This window comes from Strix uralensis, chromosome 1, assembly GCF_047716275.1.
Source record: "Strix uralensis isolate ZFMK-TIS-50842 chromosome 1, bStrUra1, whole genome shotgun sequence".
In the NCBI taxonomy this organism is placed as follows: domain Eukaryota; kingdom Metazoa; phylum Chordata; class Aves; order Strigiformes; family Strigidae; genus Strix; species Strix uralensis.
Window position 1 is genome coordinate 43,694,624 of NC_133972.1, and position 17,719 is coordinate 43,712,342.

A 17,719-nucleotide genomic window follows, 5' to 3' on the forward strand; every position below is an offset into this window, starting at 1 on the left:
GCCTGCTGAGAACGGAAATCGAACTTCCAATTCATTTCATGGAGGCCAAGAAGTAGTTGCCAGATAGATACAGCAGTAGTGACTGGATTCGATTACTCTGAACTAGAAAACAGAAGATGGAAATTATGAAACCTATTACCAATTCCAGGAATCCTCCCCAAAGGAGCTGGTGTATGCAAAGACAGAGGGAGATATGGCAATCCTGGAAGTGTAGGCCATGATTGCAAATTTAAAAAAAGTTTAATTTTAATAAAGGGGCAAATATAACGATGTACTCCTGGAGTTTGAATTAGCTGCTTGATTTTCAGCAGTTTACTGTAGAGAAGCAGAGATGTAATTGTTACTTAAAGTGAGCTTTCAGAATAAAGGTGTTAGTCGATGGACCTGCAATAATGGTATTAAATGCTTTAACCTTGTTAACTGAATGAGTATCTTATAATTGCATCTATTAATGCAAAATGCTAGGAAGCTTCCCCCTCCCCAAATTATTTACATGGTGCTGTATTTATGATGGAGACAAGATTCACTGTGACCCTTACTGCTTTCTGAAGATGACTCTGCAAAGCCTGAGACCTTCCATTGCCATCTCAGTGGTTCTGCAAAACTGGATGTTTCAGATGGTGTTGGATGCCTTCAGATTGTCTGGTTCTGTGCTGCTTGGGGAAAAGAAAGGGAGGTCCTGTCAAATAGACTTGCGCTGTGTTCAAGTGAGTGACTTGTTCGGATTGAAATGTGGGGCTCATGCAGCCCAACTCCGTAGAATAAAGTCCCGGAGCTTGTATTTTGACAAGTAACAACTGAAAAATCTGTGTATGGAGTGGAAAATAGCAATGCAAACATATTCAAGTTAGTGATGGGAGTTTTAAGAAAAAAGTGCATTCAGTACAGTTCTGGGATTGCTGCTAGTGTTACTAACACATCAGGATTGGAAGTTGAGTAATGACACTGACCAAAAGAAGATGACAGAAGAGTTATGGAGATGTCTGGTGCAATCTTAGGGTAGGGACAGCTGCTTTCCATTACAGGATTCTGGAAACCTGGCTAAAGCAGCCCTGTCCCATCAATTGCTAGCAGCAGGAAGAAACCACGGATGCGGAAAAGCATCTTTGCCTCAAGAAATCTTAGTATTTTGCTGAGCCACAGTTCTCTCAGTATCTTTTTCTACTTTATTCACAAAAGCAGAATGGGCAGGGAAGGCTAGGCTGGGTTAGTCTGATGGCTCCGCACGCTTGCAGTAATAACCTTCCTTTGGCTGCTAGCACATGACCTGAAACCCCCCAGCTGGAAAATAAAGAGCAGTCTGCTTTGCAGGTCAGTTTGATGATACGGTCTGTATAATGCTGTCTGCACAAGAGAATTTGTTGTGAAGGAGTAAACAGGAAATCCTGTGCAAAATGGTACCTGAACGTAGCTTATCGTAGAATTAAGCATTTCATGGAGGCTGATGGCCTGTATAATTACCACTCTAGTCTTAATTTTTTTGCCCTCCAGTTTATTGTGTGGCCATATGGTTCCTTTTATTTTAAGCTTACCAGTATAAAAATGTCTTGGGAACCTTTCTACTTCAGATTGGCTGCTTTATTTCTTTCTAAAAATTTTAAAACCCAGCTGGTTTTGAGCCTGAAGCTAGATATTTTTGTGCCATTTTTTTTCACCTTTGACAGTTTTGGTGTTCTAGAGGGAAGTCGAGGTGGTTGTCCAGCATGTCACTGTAGTGATTGACCCTAATTTACCTGCCTATACAGCTTTAAAAGGAAATAATCTTCCCATGTGCTTGGAGGCTTGAGTTTTTGATTGGCCGTGCTGGGAGAGGGTTTCTTTGGAGGTCTTTCCTGGAGATGTTCCAGCAATCCATTAGCTGAGGAATGCATGAAGTGTGGGACATAGGAATGCTTTGGGGACTGAGGGAGAGAAGACAGGCATTTGGGAAGGAGCATCTGCAGCCTGGCAAGGGTGGGAATGTGGTGGAGAGAGGGAGGTTTGGCAAAGGTGTAAGCACAGGAGAAGTTAGGCTTTCTAGTTAAGAAAGTAGGACAACAGGTAGAGGGGTGTGTGTGGTGGGAACAGAACTGTGGACTGTTGTCTGGGTGTGGGCTGCTGGGTAGTCTCTGTTCCCTGTTGTGGGAAGGAGATTCAGGTCACAAAGAGGTTGACATCGCCCTGTGTTTGGGGACCTAACCTCCTCACCAGCTCATGCCTCAGCTGAGCCGTACAACTCTTGGACATGGTGTCATTAGTCTGAGCCATGCCAGTGTATGCAGCATGTCTACAGCTCTCTGCATGAAGACTGAGGTGGCATTCTGCAGTGTGGGGAAGGTTGACTTGCTCTGGCCTAGATGCTGAGGATGGCCCAAGGCAAAGCACTGTTCAGCTAACTCAGGAAAGCTCTGAAGGGTCCATGAGTGCTAATGAGTTTGGTGCTCTTGCTTTACCTTGATCCTTAAAAAACAATATGCACATAAGAAGAAATGCAAAGGCACAGATAAGCACACAAAATGGTGAGCAGTCAGAATTAAGGCTGCCTAGAAAGCCTTCAGTTCACCTCTTTTGTCTCAGAAAAGCCCTGTTTTCCCATTGGGTCCTTGCCTCTGTTAGTTTGCACAACAGCACGAGCCGCTTCCCTAGATACTTTCTGCTCCTGGGTCACAGTCTGTCCTGTTCCCCACTAATTGTGCTGTGTCCAGGCTGTGCTGTACAGAACGAGTAAGTTTGGGTCACAGCAGTCTGTGTGCTTTGCAAATGCTCTAATACATTTTCCACTGTCCCTGGGAGACGGAGAAGTGTTTACACCTATTTGAAGTGTACACTAATTTTAAGTGCTCGGTGTAAGACCCCAGGACCTCATGGTTCAAGGGATTCAGTAGTATATAAAATGCTCTGCAAGTTCGAATGTTTCTTTAGCGTCAGTTACTGCTGTGCATATTCAGCATTTCTGCCGATCAGGATTTATGGGGTATCAAGTCAGCCACCCAGAAAAGGAGGAACACACATTACAACCTTTTCAGCTTTTTTAAGGAGTGGGGCAAAGACTCCACAGGTCACTACCTTCCCCTGCTAGCTTTTTCTTGAACCTTATTTTTTCTTATCCTGTTTTTTCTTGAACACTAACAAGGACTAATAAGTCCCCTGAGGGAGGGAGTGAGTATAGGAAAATATATGATCATAAAACTAAAGACTATGAGAATACATATGTATGGGAAAAGGAATTTATATTGCACAGAGTTACAGTTCCAGCATTTCTTATCTTTTAAGTGTCTGACTTTACAGCCCTAATAATAACCTTTTAATGCAGGTATGATTTTGTGTTTGCATAATAATACAGCTAAATTTGATTTAATTCCAAGGCATGCAGGGAAGTAAGAAGATTGATGCCCAGAAAGTTTTTGTGATGGAATTTTACTAAAGAATGAATGTTATGTAACATTTCAAACACACCAAGATCCTTCAAGATGAAGTGTGTGATATAAATGTAAAATATTTGCAAACTATAATTTAGCAACTGTTTTAAAATCACAGTCAGTATTCCAACCTCTCACATGTGGTAGGTGAGATCCTTTGTCAGCTGAGAGCTAAGGGCAGTGAATGTGAGATTCATTAAGTAATTATATAGGAACATTAATTTCAAATTAATTTCAACAGTTGTCTTAGACATTAGCAACCAAATTAGGAGACCAAAGGCAAACAGTAATGCAGCTTAATACTTTTAATAAATGAAGGCATTTGAAGTGATTTACATAAATCAGATGATAAGCCCTCATTTAATGGGCTTCCAAATGCTCCCCACCTCCCCTTCCCGTTCACCTTTGCATGTTTCCAGGATGTGGCAGTGCTCCGCATCTCCCTGGCTCTCTCATTACATAGTGCTTTTCTCAAATCCTTCCTGTGTTGGCTTCATAATAAACGGTCAGACTTTCTGGAATTTGTTAGCGTGAGCTGGAACCTTTTAATGCTCTGAATCTGCAGCTCTGGGAGGCCTGGGGAAGGAACGGAGCCATCACTGACAAGGCCCCCAGGAAAATAAATGGCGGAGAATAAAAAAAGCAGATTAGGGTATGGGAGGATGCTTGCCTACAGGCAGGGCAGGGAGATGAAAACCATGCCATCAGCAAGTGAATGGGTCACATGTAATGGGTAATTGCCAGCCCTTTTCATCTTTTCTGCAGTGAGCTCGAGGCTCTTAATGAAAGGGAAGAGGCACTGGTCTGGATTTACATTGCACCTGATAGAGGCACGGCAGCTCCGTGACTCACTGAGGATGTGAAACCAGCCCTGCCAATACTCCAGCCACTGGCCTTGGGTTCCTCCTGCCATGAGCAAAATAAAAGTGCTTCCTTCCCGAGGGAGCTGGTAGTCTGTGAGATGTAAAAGACAAGATAGGGCAGCTGGGAAGGATGGGTGGTGGCCTGTGTTTCCCTTTCTTGTGGTATTGGTTTGCAGTGTGTGAATAGGATGTGGTGGAACTATATAATCCAAGCCTCTAACATGCATAAAGACTAAAAGGATGAATTGTCCCAGACATGGGGCTGTTCAGTGGTACTGTCAAGCTGACAGTAATGTTGGGACCTTGCTTTTCAAGACTTGGGTAATGAACTGATGCTATACAGTCACTCATTCTCCCTTGCAGAAAGCATTGGGATGGCTGGGTGGTATCAGCAAATCCAGAAAGAGAGGTGTAATGATCCTGTTTGTGCTCAGCTCACTACCGCTTTCTTATGCCAAAGAGAATAGGTTCAGGTCAGAAATGCACGAAGAGGTGTAAGCTTTAGCAGCAGAGTTTGATCAATCTGACTCTGAAGTATTTAAGATGTTAGCTTTCCTCCTTCCTTCCCAAGCTGTCTGTTGTGCCCTCTGTGCAGGTGAGTGTGAGCTGGTGCTTAAACTGTCAGAGCTGACACCCAAGCACATTTCTTCTTGGCTGGCAGTTCACCATGGAGGAGGATCCCAGCAGGGCGTCAGGACAAACAGGAAATCGTGGCAGCAAGGGGCCAGATAAAAAAAAACCCAAACCTTTTCTACCTGAAGGTTAAAATGGGAAAGGATGAAAATCACTCCTAAGCAGAAAGTTGCATGTGAGAGGGTAGGTGAGCACATCACATGGCACTACTGTTGAATCACTGTAAAGAGGAATTCACTCCAAATTATAGGTGTGAAATGGCAAAATCTCTAATGTAACCAGTAGTGTAGATGGATCCATTACAACACTATTACTTCAGTGGCTTTTTAGGGCATGTTAGTATTTTTTTTCCTGAGGCATATTAAAAATCAGAGGGTGCAGTATAAAGCAGACCTCATCCCACAGGTATGAGCTCAGTTCTCTGGCTCTCCCATCTCCTGAGCACTCAGCACTGCAACCAGGTGTGGCTCTTCAGTCTCTTCAGAGCCAGGTTTTGGCAGCAGCTGATTCCTGGTACCACAGAAGAGAAATGGGCTGTGCAGATGTGGCAGCAAGACCGGTGCTACTGTGTGTTGCCTACTGGGAGCCTCGGCTCTAGCCTAGGAATGTGACTTTCTCCCAGTCTCTGACTTGACATTTCACAGATGAAGCATTAGGTGCTAAAAAGTTTAAGGGATTTCATTAAAATGTGCATTAGATTCTCTTCCTTGCTCAGCTACTCTATGATCAATGTCCATTAGAAGAGAGAGAAAAATACTGTTTCATTGCCTGTGAGGACAGGTAAGGTTACATTGGTACTGCATGTCTTTACCAGGGTGTAATTTCTAGGCATTACTAGGCTGAAGCTTGCCTCATTAGGGACTGTCTGTTCCCCTTTGCAGGTGCTTGCTGTCTGTACCGCAAGAAGGTCTGGCATGGGGTAAGCCTTAGAGGTATTACAGCAGTTATAAGAGTAATTATAAAACCAATGGGTAGAGATTTGTTTGTAATTTGATGGAACTGCAGAAACTGTGTGACTTATCTTAAATAGAATATATATATTACAGTTATAAATAGGCTTTTTTTTTTTTTTTCCAGTTGCGATGATGTATTTAGAAATTGCTATTCTTTTTAAAAATAACTTTGATGTTATACAGCTATCTAGGGCTTGCAGGTTATATTGTTTGTTGAGAAAACACACACTTCAGCAGTAGCTTTCTGTCACGCCAGGCATGCATAGTGCTTTTACAAACACAGCATCAGACATGGCCCCCCTGCCCTGAGACTCTCACTGAGACAGAAACAACACACAGGATACACTACAAAAGAGGATGGAGTGGGTTGTGATGACCATTGGTAAAACAGCACAAATAATGGATGTTTGGGGGCAAACAGAAGAAAGGAGAGTGTCCTGAGTGAAGAGGTTAGGATGAAGCAAAGGACACCCTGATTCAGCTTCAGTGCGTAAAATGGACTGGATCCAGGTTGCTTTGGGATTAAAAAGGCCGATACGAAATGAGCTCTCTTTCTAGCTTCAAGAAGAGCATTCCTGAAAGGCATAGGGAACTTGGTCAATTTGTTTCATCTAGGAGATGGTTGAGTGGTGATCTGATCGTAGTTCTCAGGTTCCTTTATGGAGAAGAAAATTGTCCCATAAGGAGATGGCTTTTTAACATCACAATAAAGGCAGAGTAAGACTGAGAGATTGGAAGCTCAAGTTAGACAAATTCAGGCCGCACATTTTTACAGCAGGTTCTGCATTGAGCCATTGAAAGATTTTTCTCCCTCAGATGTAGTGATCTGTCCACCACGGAGCTGGTAGTCAAGATTAGGCTGCTTCTTGATGCTTTGTGATGGCTGAGCAAGAGGGTGTAGGTGTCATGCAGGCATGGCAGTATGGAAATATGGACATGGTAAAGGGGATAAGTGCAGATGCGCATTTCAGTCCTTTCTCACCATGGCTTTTCTGTTCTCTTGCTCAGCACTGCAGTGATTTTTGCTGTGCGTTAATGGTATGCAACATGAGTTTGTGTGGTACCATGTCTAACCTCTTCCATGATAGAAGACAGTAAATTATGCTGTCTGCCTCCCAGGTCCTTATCTCCTCCTGCTTTAGTTTCATTGATGTTAAAGGCTGTTTATCAATTTCACATTGGTGTGGGGCCACAACCTGGAGTCTGAGAACATGGAGGAAAAATGATCTGCAGCCATGGACTCAAGGAAGCACCACAGGGTTGTTTGTGCTGTGTACGGAGCTGCTCCCTGGGCACCACTGGACTGCTGGGTCCTTCTGTGTGTAAGGAAGGGGCACGGGTCTCCTTTCAGTCTTCCTTCAGAAGACTGCAAAGGTAGTTATTTAAATACAGCATCTTAATTAGATGCAAACTCCTTACAAGCTTTCAAAATACTGAGCAAGGTGTACAAATTCTCAAATATTTGATGTTTCCAAGGAACACTAGTTGTAGTCCAGTGGCTGGAGTCCATCCTGTTGGAATCATGTTGTGAGCTTCAGCTCTGTAAATTTGGAACATAGAAGTGATTTTTCCCCTAGGAATTCATATTAGCAAGAGCACTCAGGGAGCTTCCACCTCAGTTTTGCTGAAGCCAGTTCCAGCAGGTGGACGAGTCTCATGCTGGTCTCACCTTTGCTGTTTCCACAAAGATCTTGAAAATGGGAGAAAGGGGTAGGGAAGAACCACAGAACTGACTCAGGAGAAGATTCCCCATATCAAGAAATGCAAATATTCTGCATATTGACAAGGTAACTCAGAGGTAAGTGTCACAGTACGAAACCACCTTAATACACTGAAAGTCCCACATGCTTGAAGAGCAGCTGTAAGAGGTCAGCCCAGAGGCTCTGTGCCTGGAGGGGATCAGCTGCTGGGAGAGCCTGGCTGGGATGAGCATCCCTACAGCCAAAGCTTCCCATCAGAGACATGCCTCTAACACTGCTGGCAGGTAGACACTGGTGTCTTGTTTTGAGTGGGAAAATGGTCATGGAGGAGCATTTTTGCCTTCACAGGAGGATGTCTCCATGGTGCAAGCTGGTGACTTTTATAGCTACAATGAGCGACAAGCAACAGTGATCATCTGAGGCACTTCAGCATCAGCTCTGTAGTGGGCATCGTTAATCGTCATCACTGATTGCTCTTACTGAGACTTCAAGTGATTGGAGAAACTGCCCCACATTCATGAAAGGAGTTGAACCTCTTCAACCTACTGCTGGAAAATCTTGAAAACAAATATATGGTTAGTTTGGGAGGGGATGGGGTAAGTCAAATATTGCATTAGTGGGTTTGGAAAAACATATGAGGAAAGAAAAAATGTGAAAATGCAGAGAGGTAAAAGCCACAACAACCGCTGAGCTGAAGACGGTAAGAAATGTTGACTTCAGGCTGGGACCACCTCAGAGGCAAAGGATCCGGCATTCTTCAGGGAGATACGTGTTGCATCAGGATGAACGCTTGTGCTTAATCCCCATGCCTGAGTGCTGTAGGTGTTTTGCCAGTGTCTGGTATGCAGAGTTGCACCAGGGCCTGGGCTGTGCCTCTTTGTATATATGTCAACATATGTGTTTTACAAAGTGATGGCAAGCTCCCAGGTGGATGTCCTTTGGGGAGAAACCTTCCACGGGGTAGATACTTCTCCTGCAGGAGGGTGTTCTGGTTTTGCTTACTTTGAAATGTTGGAAGTAGTTGCTGGTTTTCCAAAGACACCTCATTGTGCAAGCCATTATGCGTCCTCACCTGGGCACACCCTGTGGCATTAGCCAGAATGTCTCTGGACAGAAATTTTTATTTTTTAGAAAATATTTAGTTCCTGAAGCCAAGAGTCTCTGTGGGAATGTACCATGTAGAGCTACACGTTTCAGATCTGAGATTAGGGTAAACATGGAAGAGAGCAGGAGACTGTACAAGGGTTACTGGCTACTCCTTAGCCCAGGGCAGGGAGTGGCTGGGTGGGTGGATGTCCCCTTCCCCACCCCTACATACCACCCGCCAGCAGAGGACCTGTGCCCTGGGTGTAGGGGTGGCAGCCAGACCCACTGGTGATTTGCCAGGCAGGGTCTTTCACTACGTCACTTGTTGTGCAGTTTCAGCAACTCCTGGCCCTTTGTTGAGGAAATGATAATAAATGAAAATTCCATATTTTGGGGGGAATCCCACACTGCCTATTTAGGAATATTTCTGCTGGTTTAAGGAATTGACAATCTGAGACCCTGTTGGTCTTTTTTATCTAGTGAAGTTTACTGAATTTATAGCAGCGTAGTTCTCACTATTTTCAATCACCTAACACATGTATCTGAAATTTGTATCTTCTCATAAAAGATACCTAGTTTTTTTTGCTTTCCCCTGCCAAAACAGTCTTGTTCAGATTGCCAGAGCTGTCTTTTAACAGGCTTACAGACTGCAGGAGAGCTTCAAGCTCAGTACAACCCCTATCCTCCCTGGGACTCGACCCAGATGGGTCCGTATTTTGTTACACCTCCTGTGGATCCTGCGTCCTCCAATCTGCCATCTGTCCTTCCCCTTCGTTCAGGGGATTTAGTAGATGTAGTTGCCCACAGATTTTTCACTTCTAGTGTGCAGGGTTAAAAACTATCCCCTGCTCAGAAATGGGGCAAATTATGTGGAGGGGTATCAGGCCAGAGGAAGGGGCACAGAGGTCTGGGACACCAAACAGCAGAGGTGAACCCTCTCAGCTGCCACCTCAGAGGGGGGAAAGGTGGTGGGGTGGGAAGAAGAGCGGACATTGCCTTCTCAGCGGGGTCAGCACTGTGATAACACAGGATGCCATTTTCAATATTCCACTTAACTACTACCACTGGCACTCTTATAATTAGCAAATAAGTGAATTACATGCTATTAATGATCACTAGAAATTCCTATAAAACTTTCCTATTAAAGTGGTCTTTCATGTTATCAGAGGCCAATGCTCTCTTTGATAGTCACTCATTGCTTTGATGGCTTTGAAGTTGCATTTCTGTTTCATTTGAAATAAAACTGAGCAAAGGCGATATTACAATCACAGGCCTGTGTTTGTTTTCAGTAGGAATGCATTAGCATTTCAAGGAAAAAAAAATTGGCCTAAAAATCACCAGGTGATCAACAGAGCGATGCTCGAATAAGGTTGTAAAGTGACAAGGTGGAAATCCGTGCTCCTGGTAATGAGATGGAAGTTGAGTAACAGCAAAAGGAACGTACATAAAACAGGAGGTGTGCAGAGCTGCATTACTATAAGGGCCATTGAATCACACACACGGTGTTGGGGAGTTGGCACTGCTGATTTTGCTGGAGATTCAGCAATTTAAGTAACCTAATCAAGTGTTATAATTGATTGGAGGTTCATTTCCTCTCTTGGAAATCATTAAGGGTGGTCATTGCTTGCTAAAAGCATTTAATACTCCCCGCAATGGAGTGAGGGCGTTTCTCCTCCTCGCTGACAGAAAGCCATTGCCAGCATGTGGCCGGGAAGCACAGTGGCCAGCAGCTCCATGCCACCCAGCATTCAGCCCCTAAAAAGGGGTGCTATACCTCCACATGCAGAGGGAGCCCCTTCGGGAGGATGACAGAGTTTTCACGGCAGCTTTGCCAACCATTAACAAGCTGCACTCAATGCCAGGGAGGGATGTGCATCGGGAAGCAGCGTTGCGTGACATTGCTCGCTTTTTTGTGTGAAGAGTTGAGATGTCGGGACTTTATTATTCAACTTGCTGAAACGCAGAATTTCCTATTAAATCCTCCCCTCTGAGGCCGACAGCTGCCCCATTCACCCCCCACCTCTGCACAAGGGGTCACAAGGAAGACCTGACTTCTGTCCTCAGCTATGAGTGCTGCTGGGACACATCAGTCCCCGTGTTTGCTGGGGACCCGCTGCCCTGTTTGCAAGGGAGGTGGGAGAGGTTGAGCTTGTGAAGCCAGTCCAGCCCCACGTTGGCAACATTCAGCTGTGTACACGTGTTTGCATCTATGTGTAAAAAAGATGTCCAAGGGCAGAGGTGCCCAGGTTTGCTCCTCGCAGGCGTGGTGGGCACTGTTGGTGTGAACTCACTTCTTGCTCCTTCCTCCCCGTGACGCTTGTCTGAGTGCATACCTAAAGCTGAGCAGCAAAAACCTCTGTGGAAGAACACACCTCCAGCAAAGGGGATCACCATTGCAATGCCCTATCCAGATCACAGACAAGTTCAGTGGTGTTGAATGCTTCCCATTTTACATGTAGAGAGCAAAGTGTTACTTCTTTAATGTGTTTTGAAATAACCTTTCTTGGATTTAGCCCATACAAGCAATAACACAATCTTAACATTTGGCAAAAGGAATATTTCAGCCAATAGGAAAGGGTTTTTATTTTTTATTTTAAGGAGCACTTGGAAAACAGTCAGCTTTATTTTTACATTAAATGTAAGCAATGTTAAAAAGCTGCCATCCTTGTAAATAAGAATTTCTGACCTCCAAACATACAATATGGTCTCCAGTGAGCAGATTTCTGTGGGCTCTATAGAAGTACTTTCACCAGATAGCTATACTATTGTGCCAACTTAGTGTAATCATTGTAATCAGCCAAACCAATTACAGAGTAACAACCTACTATACACATAATATTCTAGGTATATATTAAGGATGTTCTGTTAAAATTGGTAAAAGTCCTCTATTTCAGCAGCAGGAAGAAAAGCCTTCATCACTTTTTTTTCATGCTTCATTTCAGTGAAGACTTAAATACAGTTGCATTTATATTTTGCACCTTTGAAAATATTTGTATTTTAAAATAACACATTAAAGCTCTGAGCCTGAAAACAGTAATGCACAAGAGTAACTTTATTTATACATTAGGAATATTTCAGTCAAATGGTCTAATGTTTGCAGAATCAGATTCTGAAAAATAATGTACTATTTTATGTTGTACCACTATTGGTGCAAAAATTAATGGATGCATTATTTAAATCAGGCATTTAGAGAGAAGCTTTGCAGCTTGGTTGTTTTTTGCTATCAAACTGTTGGAAGACATAAGTAAATAAAATCTGAGGGAATGGGAATTGAAAATAGAGGGAATGAAATGAAAGCACATGAAATGTTCAAGATGTGAGGCACACTTTCTTCAGCCTGAAAAGTCCCAGATTCAGAGCAAAGGCAATTTTCAACCTTCCCTTCGACCCAGGATTTAGTAAAACTCTTGATCCGTCTTTTCACATCTAAAAAATCCTTTCACCATTTTGGTCTCTATCACTCCAGAGGTTAAGGCTTCCCTTTCAGCTCTGATTATCACAGATGTGGCTCTGCATGAGTGGAGACCCTGGTTTTATCCAGGGCTGGCCTTTGCATTCAAACTCAAATGCCTTTTCTTCCAAAGCTCACACACATCAATTTGTTTAATGCGCTGGATATTAAGTATAGTCTTCAGGGAGAGCGTTTGGGACTTCACTGAAGCAAGATCACTTTTTAACTAGAAGAGCGAATGGCCTGTGTCTTCCGCCAGGATGCCAAGCTGTGCTTGCTCAGATGATGGAAGGAAGAAGCTGAGGTCAACAAGCAACACTGCTAGAGGAAACACAGCAAACCTTTCCCATGAGGAAATGAAATATTAACCCACACGGGCCAACAACAGAACTGTTGGATTCATTAGGCAAGTGAATCATGCCTGCTGCCTGATGATGTCCTACACCCAGATAACCATGTTTGCTTCTGGGACCAATCCTTACTATTAGACCTTTTATTAGAGATCTAACTAGCTGGTAATGGGATAATACACCACCTGCCTCCATCAAAAGCACTTCTTGACTTGTTTAAGATTAGATTTTGGCCCCAAAGTTGTGGTACCCTTTTTTGCTATTTCTGCCACTCTCAAGTAGCTGCTGTGGTCTTGGTGCCATTGTGGTGTCTATAGAAGGGGTCCCCGCATGGAGGCTGGGTCTGTAGCACACTCCACTGGGTGCTGAGGTGGGTGAACTGTAGCTCAGAGCCAATGTGGAGATGCAGTGCTCTTGGGTCATTAAGCGGTTCCTGCCATCATCACTATAATTTACTGGTGGCAAAAAGAAACCTATATTTTAAAAAAATGTCCCCATTAAAACACCTAGCTAAATAACTTTTATCTTGTCCTATCACTTTATAGTCACAATCCACTGTTTTCTGCCTGAGCCACCAAGCTGTGGAGACCAGCCCTCCTCACACACTCCTTTGGCAATACTTGGACATTTCACTCAGAGGTGCACCAGGGAGTTCCCAAAAGCAGCAGAGTTGGTTGTGTGGGGAAGCTAGGAGTAGAAATGCCAGTATGAATGAAACAATGACAGTTGCAACCCTCCGCCTGAAATAGCATCCCAGTTGCACAAAGTGTAGTATCACGGTGACTCTGACTCCCTCCCAGGCCTGAGGTCTTCACAGAGATGAAGAAGGGACAGAAAGGGACCCCTGGATGGGATGTTTTGTGCTCACTGAAATGGGTTATTGCTTTTCTGAGTAAACGCAGTGCGAACTTGTTGAGAAACAAAGCTGAACTATTTCACTTTCTACATGGTAGGTGGTTTCTACTGCATCATGACCCACAGGAGCTCGGTGTCCCCCATGAAGACCTAACCATCTCTGTTTTTTTCTGTTTTGTCTCTCTGCACCTGTCCAGCTCTGCTTCCTGCTACAAACATTTTGGGGTAAAGCATTATTATACACTTCATGGTGTATATATACTCTTTGACTAAAGGCTTTCAAAAATGGTATCTGCCTTTTCTTCCTAAATAGACCCCTTTTACACAATAACTACCATGCATTTCTGACTGTGAATATGTAAATAGGTGAAAATGAAAATGCATCCACTGTCACACAGAATAACATTGCAGGCTTAAACTTCAGATCCATTCAGGATGATTTGCTAACATTTGGTACTCCAAGCTGAAGTGCCAAAATTGCCTGTCTCGTGCAATTTTCAAACATTCCACCCGCACAGAATGAAGAAAAAATAGCTATCTCCAAGAGAGAGCAAACTCCATTTAACATGTTTTACAAAGTACTAAATAGCTTTCCTATTTCAGATGAAGAGCAGAGAATATGTCCTTTGTGCTGTACTTACCAAGTACTTGCAATATCATATATTCCAGGTAGTTTCAAAGTTACTATAACATACTGCATTACTATGATTATTTATCAAAATGACAGTCACGTAACTTTGTACAATCCATAAGCTCAGTGGGGAAAAACTTAATTTCTATTGCTTTTAATTTATTGAAGAACTGAAATAATTTTTTGCCCTCTCAACCTATGCAAAAGTTTTTCTTCCATTTGTGATTATGCACACCATGTGAGAACTTCAACTGCAGGCATGGTCTGTGGATTCAAGGCTATATCACATCACCACTGTAAATAATGGGCAACAGTGGTCCTAAGGTCTTAACTGTACAAAGTCAGGAAAAAGACTTCATTATATAAATCACTTGTACCCCTTTGTCTTGAATGCTGGTTTTGTTTCCACTATCCTCACGTCTATAGCATATTTATCAGCAAAATAAGAACCCCAACAAAAAGGTAAGATACATTGTCAGAGGGCTGAAGCACTGATATGTGAGGATACTAGAAGATTAGGTCTATATAGATTAGAGAAGGGCAAATAAGAGGTGAAATACAAGTATGCACAGCAAAAAGGGAAAGACTGCTTGCTAAATACAATTGCAACTACAGGGTGTTTTGGGTATCATTCAACAGAAAGCTGAATATTCAACTGTAGTCAGTTATCCTTAATCCTAGGACTGGTACTGCCTTCTGTAGTCTGGGTCTTCTGTCACATCAGAGGTTTTTATAGACACAGGTGATTATTTTTCCATATGTAAAGACATTTACAGAGTGAGCTTCATAAAAGAGAACTGCTGTTTAATCTGACAGGTGAAGGGTGACTCCCTGTAAAGTCTATTTGTCTGTACAACAGCCATGTTTTTACAAAGAAAACCTGATTTCCACAAATGCAAACCTGAATTACAGAAGAGGGTAAAGGAAAGACCCAGTAAGCCTTGTGCAATGGAGTCCAGGCTCAGTGGGGGGGTTTGAAGCTCTACAAAAATTATTTGTTACTAATAAATATTTTATCTGAGCCAAGGACTGTCCTTGCTGTTCATAGAAACTAGTCCACAAACATGGTTAACCACAGAGCATATACACCATTTTGGTTTATACTACTTTTCTCCAAGAATATTGTTGCTTTATGATTGTTTTTTGTTAGTAATTGTGCTTACAAACTTTTGGGAGAAGGAACCATGGTTTCTCAACATGGATGAGAATTCAGAAACCTTTGAGACTACTTTGTATTAGGTAATCTTCCCACATATCCATGCTTCCTAAAAATATCTAAATTATTCCCATGCCCTTTAAATTGCTTAATTCAAGCAAATTTTCCCTTAAAATAATTGAAGGTTCCATGCCAAATTGTTGCTAACTTGCAATTGGTTTGTATGTGATGCAGAGTACCTTGGAATTGGATATAAAGAATTGTGTGTTTTTTTCCATAGACTTGATGTATTTGATCCAGGTCAAAACCTGTAGTCAGGACAACCGGCCCTGGAAAAAACGAACTTTTCTAAGGCGGAAGAAAAGCAGTCTTTTGAATGGGGGATGCTTAATTTGTGAATATGACATAGTGCAGACTTCTTTTTCATATTTCCAGCGTTTTGTCTTGCCCTCTGGGCATGAACTACCAGGAGAACAATCTGTTTCGCATTTCTGCTGCTGATGCCAGAGTAAACTAAGGAGAGAAGAGGCGAATGGAAATTAAAAAGGCGTCACATGCAACTCAAAAACTAACGTTAAACTTTAGATGCCTTTTATTTTAGCTTCTGATTTCTCTCTAATATCAGCTGAAATATATGGCAGACACCTCTGAGGGTAGGTCTCTGTGGTTTTTGCCAAAACAACCAAAAACCACACAAACACCCTAGGGTGAAGTCCAGTCAGAAGCAATGTGAATCACCTCAAGCTCTGAGCTGATGCTGTCTCAGACAGAATGTCTGGCACCTAGCCAGCACATCCTTCCCTGAGCTGTGCATGTCCCCACCTGCATGTCCCACCATCTCCCGTGAAGGTTGTGCCATGCTGCTGAGCCAACCCCTGCTCTGAGGAGCTGCCACGATGGTCCCTGCTGCCAGTGCAAGTCTGGGGTGCATACTACCAGCATCCCCAGGGAGGCAAGGTATCCTTCCCCAGGGATGTGGCCGTGACACTGGCTGAGAGCCAGGCCCAATGGAAAGCTGCCTTCTGCAGTTGAGGCAACAGCAGTTTTCCCTGGTGGGAAGGGAAATCAAAGGAGAATTTGAGTCATCTGCTTGGCGGTTGCCTGTGAATCAGGAGTGACGGCTGGTGGCCTTGGCAGCTGTTTCAGCCCTAGCCTCTTCAGTTTTCCCAGCAGCAGCAGGTGTTGCCACATGGTCATGTGGCATAAGAAAAACCTTTGATCCAGAGGAGGTAGATTTGATGGAAAACTGAATAAGGAAGATTACAGCCATGTTAAAGGACACCTGAAAGCTTAAAAAACATTACTGATCTACCAGCACTGAGTGAGGGAGAGCAAATCAATAGCTTAGTGAGAAACTGTGATGATGTGCCCTTCATGAACTTGAGGCTTTCTTGTGGTGGTGCAGGAATCTCCAGCACTGTGGCTGGAAAGCCAACAGGGCTTTTGCTCCCAACGTACTGGGCAAACACCTACAGGGTCTGCGCTGTTCAGAAAATGTCTTCCTGATCAGTTCCTGGCAACTTAGGGAGAGTTCACGGCTAACCACTCAGAAATAGCAAATGTTTGGCTGCACTTACGGTAATTTCTCACTCTCTGCTCCCTCTGCGTCATTCTTCAGAGTCGATAAAGTTACTCAGCTCTGAAGCCAAAAACATGTGTTGAAAAGCTGAGGTACATTAAAGGCTCTTTTTTGATTCTAGCCATTTCACACACATTTTCCTTAAGCTGCGGCAGGCTTCCAGCATAGCTGAATCCAAATGTTGCTCCTCTCACAGGCACATAGTTTGTTTGCATAGTAAATATATGTGGTACGTCTCATCCAAGGCTTGGGTTATTTCTTCTTGCAATGCAATGTTTGTTACTGACCACCGCTGCATAGAATGAACCTGGTGACACCAGTTTGGCTGCTGCATGTGAAAAAAAAATGCTGATCCCTCAATTTTGGGAGTTTTGACATTTTTTATTTGCATTTTTTATTTGCATGTATTTTCACATCTCTAAGTATTATTCAATTGTCAAACAATCATGTGTTGGTGGTGAGGAGGCAGCTAAGTTATAAAAATGAATTGGCAAGATTCTCATTTGCAGAGAGTAATTTGTCTCCACTGTAATACATGTGTATATTGTCAGGTCAGTAGAAAGGAGCCTTCTCAAGAAATGAGAATCAGATTTATCAGCTCAGTTTCAGAGTCATGTTCACTTGCTTTATTTGCATAGCGTAGCAAAGAAAATCCAGCTCTCCTGCTGTTTTCCATTTCCCGAGAGCCCCCTTTGCTAGTCCCACATAAATAGAAAATGGTGCTGGCATATTTTTCTAGGTAGAAAAAGCAGAGATCTTGTAACCTTCCCCTCCTGTCAATTATCACATGAAACCATGTAGTCCTACCTCAGCTGAGAGCTAGGGGGTCTATATAGCTACATCATTGTCAGAAGGCATTTCTTCCCAAGGGCACACGATCGCTGCCTCTATTTCCTGTCTTCACCATAAACCTGCACAAAAAAGGATGCTTCTTTTTTGCTTTGCTTTCTCAAGGCCCTGATTTTGGCAAGAGTCTTTGGGCAGAGTCTGGTGACACAGAGGACGAGGTTGCATTGTGTCCTTTTGGGGCATGTCAGTCATAGGGCATTTGGCTTGCCTGAAGG